We start from the raw sequence: 7,153 nt of genomic DNA, 5'->3' as shown, positions 1-7,153 counted from the left end.
TGATGAGGCATCCCTGGGAATATCGTCTGATTTTGGGTAGATTGTAAGTTTGTTTGTTATTATTGTTAGTTTAAGATATGTATATGCAAAAAAATCAAATATTTTAGTTATAAGAATTATTTTTGTATGTATGTTTAAAGGAGTTTTAAATAAAGTCATTTGAAGGGTTCAACATTATTTACTTTTTATTTTTAAAATCGCAAAAAGAAAGAAAATGGTGGTGCACAAACTACAGCCGCCGGGTAGCGCGCCGGGGCGGACAAAAGGCGACCAAAGCGGCTAAAACGATCAGTTTTTTGACAGGTATCGTTTTCGCCTCAGGCGCCCAAATGTTGCAAATATGGTCGCCCCCGGCGCGCCGGCGACCAAATTTGCACCAAGTGGCGCCGCGAAGTTCGAGTCGCCCAAGTCCGCCCCGTCCGCCGAGCGGTCCGGGGGCGAGCCGTGGGCGACTAGCCCGCTGTATGTGGGTGGTAGCAGTACCGGAATTTGAAATCTCACTGTTAGTTCTCGCTCCCCACTTTTGGTTGTGGGGTGCTGGCTTTCAATCACTACGACATTCGCTCGGTATATTCGTGTAGGTATACAGGAATCCCCTGAATAGCGCGGTGAGTTGTGACGTCTACTCACTGCACTTTTTCGGCTGTCCTCCATCCAATTATGCTAACTTTTTGTATGTGATAGACTTATCACCTACAGAAAATCATCTCAATTGGTTCAAAAACAGCCGAGAAATTGCGGTGGGAGGACGACACCACCCACTGCGCTATTCGAGGGATTTCTGTACATGTAAAGGTACTATTTTCAGGAACTAAGGAGGAGGAAATTCTGCTAACCAGAAAAGCAGCACACAAAACAAACGACGAGATGAATCAGTGGATCTTTCGAAAGGACGACGGTTAGACAGGATACAATAAATCATTCATAAAGTGATACACAAATACTCCAGTGTTTTTGCACGGGCCAAGCCGCCTTTCGAGAACCGAGTGTGCCAGGAGAGAGAGTGGTGGCTCATTCATCTTACATGCTTACCGCTGAAAGGAGGATATCTTTACGTTATGTTTTATGTTCTTTGGGATGGACTATACATTACGTTTTCGGGTTTTCGCTCACACATCACATGCTTCCTATCATCGTTTTGAGCTGGATATATGTAGCTACACGAGCAGATTCCATCGGACTACAGGCAACCCGCGATTGTATGTGCTTTTTATTTGTGTTGAATTTCTCTTTCATTGATATCTCCGCTGCAAATTCATTTACTGCTGTGTTTTGCGTTATGATATACACAGCTAAAAAAAATAGTGTAAATTTCCGTTATTATGATGCACATAAATGGAGCGTCATATATCATACAAGTTTAGATTATAGATCGTGTAAATTTATGAGACATGTCATGCAATATTCCATATATTATATGCAACTGTCCACTTTTGTTTGCAACATTACTTGCAAGGTCCTAGTTTACGTGAAAAGGAAGTTTACATGTATGAATGTTTGCATGCATGGATGTTTACATCGCCAGTAAAATTCAGAATTTTTTGGTGTGTACGATAGATACACATTACGAAAAAGTCATGTAAATTTCGGTTTCCTGAGACATGTGTCGTGGCCCTTTTGACATAAGAATCAGTTGAAAGAAACGAGAAAATCAATTCAATCAAACGTTCTCTTCGTCGAGTTGCTTATGTTTCGGTTTGACAACACTTAATTTAACATGAAATGTTTGTTTACCTTCCATGATTTACGTTCAAAATGAATTACGTCTCATCATCGGATAGGGGCAACTCTCACCTTTCCGAAAGTGGTATTGGTCTGCGTGGGCGTACTTTGGTTAGCGTGTAAAGGGCCTTAGAAAGTTTGTTTACAAACGCTTTTGTGCCGTTATTAAATGTTACGCCTGATTTCTAAATGTGTATGATATGATAGATATGACCCTCCTTTATCGGACTATGTGGCAAAAATAGCACGAATGAAGTTTGCATAGTCGTGGTTATCAAAACAGAATGTCGTTGAAGAGAATCGACTAATGCAGATTGGTTCATGAGTTGATGGATCGATAGGTAGTGTCCAGGTGAGGAAGCTGCCTCCCTGGCGTCGGTAGCATTGGTGCTCAGCACAGACAACAAGATCGATGGAAAACAAATCAAGAAAAAAAAAAACTAACCCGGACGAACTCAGAATACGAGTAAATTTCCAACCCAAATTTGGGTAAATATAATCCATATATGGGTTAGTTTAATGCAAATTCTGCTTAAAATTATCCATACTTGAGTTAATAATTTACCCATATTCCGATTTTGTCCGGCTTAGTCGAATCTGGGTAAAATATACCTACATTTGGGTTATCTATTCTTAGCGTGCTCACCATCTTGTTTATGAGCATTAGCGTAGACGGTGACTCTGCAAAGTCTAGTCTACATTTATATTCTTTGACGCACAACCATTGTGTAATTTTTCTGGGTGTGCATAAAATTTCCTGACAAATTGATCATATATTAAAGATGTATCGGTATAGTTTAGGGATCGATTAAGTGAGTCTTTCGGAAGTTTGAACAATTTTAGTCAAAAACTTCTAATAAGAACACCCTTTTCAAAACTAAGAAGAATGAACCACATAAGCGGAGGTTCTGCTCATGTATTACAGAAAAAGCAACATAAGCTTCAATTTTACGATCATTACGAAAAAAGTTCAACAGTTTTTTTTTCTAATCATAAATGTTCGTGATCACCGGGGTAGATGTGTGTTTTGCTCAGCAGCGGCGGCGTTGCGACATGAATCGGCGTGACATTTATTGCACCCGTTATTTTTTTTTATTGTAGTCAAACAGATTGTGTAACGACATTTCATACATACTTCAAAAAATAAAAGTACATACACTGATAGGCAAAATAAAGTGCCCAACTCATTTTTCTTTAAGTTTTTACTTAAAGAAATAAAAATATTGTAACCGTCCGCGATGAATGCTTGAGGTTCAAGTGAAACTCGGTGGCTTAAGCGTCACTCTCTTTAAGAGAGACCAACGGTCGTGTTTTCTTTGCCCGACTTAAAGACTTAACCTCAGAGGACCACTCGAACGATAGTATTTAAAAACCTTCCTCAATGAAATTCGAAACTTATGACGGAAACTTATATTTAGATATTTAAGAACATCTTTATCCGATACATTTACCATCAGGGAAACCCGCAATCTAAAAAAAGTCCACAAATTATAGTCCCAATTGATGAAATGAAATCTCTCCCCTCTTCTGTTAAAATCCGAACCGAGGTACGCAATTGGCTTCGTACTTTTGCGGTCCGTGCTCTCGAGTGTCACGGTCCCCGGGGTCGCAGCGTAATGGGGACTCTACCAACGGCCGAAAGGAAGGAATCAAACATTGAAAAACAAACCAGCGTCCTTCAGGAAGGAGATCAGGGAAGCCAGGATCGAAGGTTCGTCGCCCAGTATGTCGCCGATATTCCCCAAAAGGCCGTAGTGTTGCCGCACGAGCTCGTACTTTGGACACACGCTGGACGGTGGCTGGAATATTACAGACGACGCAGGCCTTGTGGAAAACTCCTCCGCCGAAATCGTGTGAGAGCCGGGTGTGACTCGCTGCTCCTTCAGGTTCCCAAGGTCCTTCCATGGGCACGTGTTCTCCTTGATTTTCCTTAGAAGTGGTCCTTGGTTTGCCAAGCATTCTTCTTGCCACCTAGCCTGCATGGAATTTTCGACCCATCGCTTGATGTCCAGAAGGGGAGCTTCATCGGTGTACCTGGCACCAGATGGTCCCACCCCGGCCAGTCTGTCTGCGTCGAAGTTGCCAGTGATGCCACAATGACCCGGAACCCAAGCGAATCATGTGTGTGTGGTGGGGGGGGGGGGGGGCTGAATCCACGGATGAGTGGGCATGTTGGAGAGCAGAAATTACGCTGTGTGAATCAGTGAGTAAAAGAAAAACATGTTAATAATAAATATGTGGCTTTCAGGACCTGATGCAGTCGCTTCGGCATACTCTCCACAAGGTTATTTAGGTGCTGTGGATCTAGCTCATCCCAGGTGCGCTCCAGGGCTTCATAATATGTAATTATTTTTATTGGTAACACCAGTTTTGTCAACCCTGGCATCGAGAATCTCCCATAAATTCTCGATGGGGTTGAGGTCCGGGTATGGTGGAGGCTATTCTAGCGGTTTGATCCAACAAGTCTGGAAGAAAAATTTGGTCTTCTTCGGGTCGTTGTCCTTCTGAAATAGGATAGGAACTTCTCTTCAAGGCCCTTCTGGATCAGCGAAACCTCCAGATTTTCCCTTAGGATGTTGATGTAAGAATCTGCCGTCATTATCCCGTCGATTTTTACAAGGCTCTACACCCCCCCCCCCACGAAAAAAATCCCCAGACCATCACATTTCCTCCTCAATGCATCACCGTGCCTTAGATGAGGCGCTCCTGAAGCTCCTCGTTCGATCTGGACTCGCAGCATTCGGTTAAACAGCTAGAATTTCGATAAGTCCGTCCAGAGAACCGTTCTTCTAAACTCTAGGGGCTTATCAGCATGCTCCTTAGCAGAGTTAAGCCGTTTGGCTTTGTTTGCCTTGCTCATAAAAGGACGCTTCCGGGCAATTTTGCTATTCAACCCCTGTGCTACGAGACCGGAAACTGATAGCTATTTTATTTTTTCAACTGAATCAAATGCGATCACGTGTTAAAATGCACCAGGTCGAGCTGTTTGCTTCAAAACATGTCAAAATATCAAAACATAAACAATCGAGGGGTTTTCCACTGGAAGCTTATTGAAAACATCGGGCTTGGGCTTCATTATGAGGTTCAGCTTTAATTTTCATGACCCACATGCTGTTAAATAATTATACAATACATACGTAAGGCCTATTCTGAAATAATGAAACCTAGTATGGAATCCGTACATTGCCATACACTAGGAACGCATAGAATCCGTCCAAAAACAATTCCTTTTGTATGCCCTTCGCAAATTGAATTGAACCGCATTTCCTCTTCCATCATATGAAGCATATATATATATATACAACCTATACAAGTGTGACCATGGATGTGCTAATAATTCAATACACAAATAATGCTCATGTACATAGTTTGTCATACAAGTGTGTTCACGGCATTACCCTCACAATTAAACTTTAACACACCCTGTATGCATCTTAAAACACGGAAATTATTCTCAGAAAAATCCCACAGACCAAATTACGCAAAAATTACCTCATCAATCGAATTATGACACTGCAAAGTCATTAGCATCACTATGTCAAAAGAACAAAATAAAAACAGACTAATTCATAATAGAAATAAAGCATGTTAGTAAAATATTGCATGTAGTCTATTTTTGCTTGACGAAATAAACTAATAAATATGGGTTACCAAAAGTTTGAAAGATATTTTAATAAAGAACACTTTTACCATTCTTACATAAAACACTGCGTATGCTTTCATTAAAATCATTTATTTATTTAGCAATAGTAATCAACACACCTAATATGGTTTATATGATCAATCTTAAAAATAGGCAACAAAGCTTATTAATTATTTGTATGCATTACAAGAAAAAACAAACAAAATTATGCTGCGGATACGACAGTGCCATGAAAAGTGCGTTGTTTTACAAATTACGGATTATATCCTCTGTTCTTTATTATTATTTTTTTATTGGCGAAATTTTCAATTTTGCGCTGGTTCCTCTCTTGTTCTTTATTATCTTAAAATAAACTTGTAAGCAGTCTTGTAAGCGGTCACGGTAGTTGACACATTTTCTGTGATAATTGACTGCCTTTGCCTCCGACACTTGCAAAACAAGCTATCATAGTACAGTACCAAACTAAAATGTCGTATGACAGGCTCTGTCATACGACACTATCGCCGAAGACCGTCACGAATGTATGTATTTTGTTTTTTCTCATAATAAGAGCTGCTGATGGTGTGCTTGTGTGAATTCTGAAAATAGCAAGCAATGATGTCCTAGTAATAATATTTCTGATAAAAAATGGTTTGATTTACACCAAATTGAGGAATTACAACGAAATCACACATGTCATATGATAGCTATTTTGATAATTTTCTTTTAGCTCGAATGTTATTCTACCACTCGTGTTGTGTGAGAGAGACGACGGTAGAGCATGAGTGTTCGAATACAAACAAACTGTCGTGCACGACAACGAAGTGTAGTAAAAAACGTCAACTGTTTCAACCCCTGCAACTTGTAAGCCTCCTGGATACGCGAATGATTTGATTTTTAACGTTTGAACGGGTCGGGAGTTGTTTTATGGAGAAAGGAGCTCAGGGCCTTGACTAAAGCACCAGGCACCCGTGAAGTGGGCTATGTCTTCGAATCCGAATTCCATGCCGGCTAGAGACCTCAGGGCAGGTTTATCAAAATCCTACAAATGGCGCCAATAAAGGGTGATACGGTCAAAATTTGGTCAAGGGAAAACGCGTGTAAATCGGTGAAATCGTTTATTTAAAAAAATCAAATTAAATTTCTTTTTCAAGTTCAATTAGTATAAAATTCAGGAAAAATATTCAGTTAGGCTTCCGCTTTTCCAAATCCGAATTGCCGGGCCTTACGCTTGACCCCTGCCATCAGATTTTGTACAGCCACCTTGTCCACCTTCTTCGCCGCAGAAAGCCAGTTTTCCTTGAACTGCTGCTCGCCCTTAGCGGTTTTTTTGGTCTTCTTTAGGTTCCGCTTGACAATAGCCCAGTATTTCTCAATTGGGCGGAGCTCTGGCGTGTTGGGAGGGTTCTTGTCCTTGGGAACCACCTGCACGTTGTTGGCGGCGTACCACTCCATGGCCTTTTTACCGTAATGGCAAGATGCCAAATCCGGCCAAAACAGTACGGAACAACCGTGTTTCTTCAGGAAAGGCAGCAGACGTTTATTCAAACACTCTTTCACGTAAATTTCTTGGTTGACAGTCCCGGAAGCTATGAAAATGCTGCTTTTCAAGCCACAGGTACAGATGGCTTGCCAAACCAGATATTTCTTTGCGAACTTTGACAGTTTCATGTGCTTGAAAACATCTGCTACCTTTCCCCTTCCTTTTGCCGTATAAAACTCCTGTCCCGGAAGCTGCTTGTAGTCGGCTTTGACGTAGGTTTCGTCGTCCATTACCACGCAGTCAAACTTCGTCAGCATCGTCGTGTA

The sequence above is a fragment of the Ochlerotatus camptorhynchus genome, unplaced genomic scaffold (assembly GCF_037179485.1).
Source record: "Ochlerotatus camptorhynchus isolate MF236.1 unplaced genomic scaffold, CSIRO-AGI_Acam_v1.1 ptg000967l, whole genome shotgun sequence".
In the NCBI taxonomy this organism is placed as follows: Eukaryota; Metazoa; Arthropoda; class Insecta; order Diptera; family Culicidae; genus Ochlerotatus; species Ochlerotatus camptorhynchus.
This window is presented reverse-complemented; position numbering follows the sequence as displayed.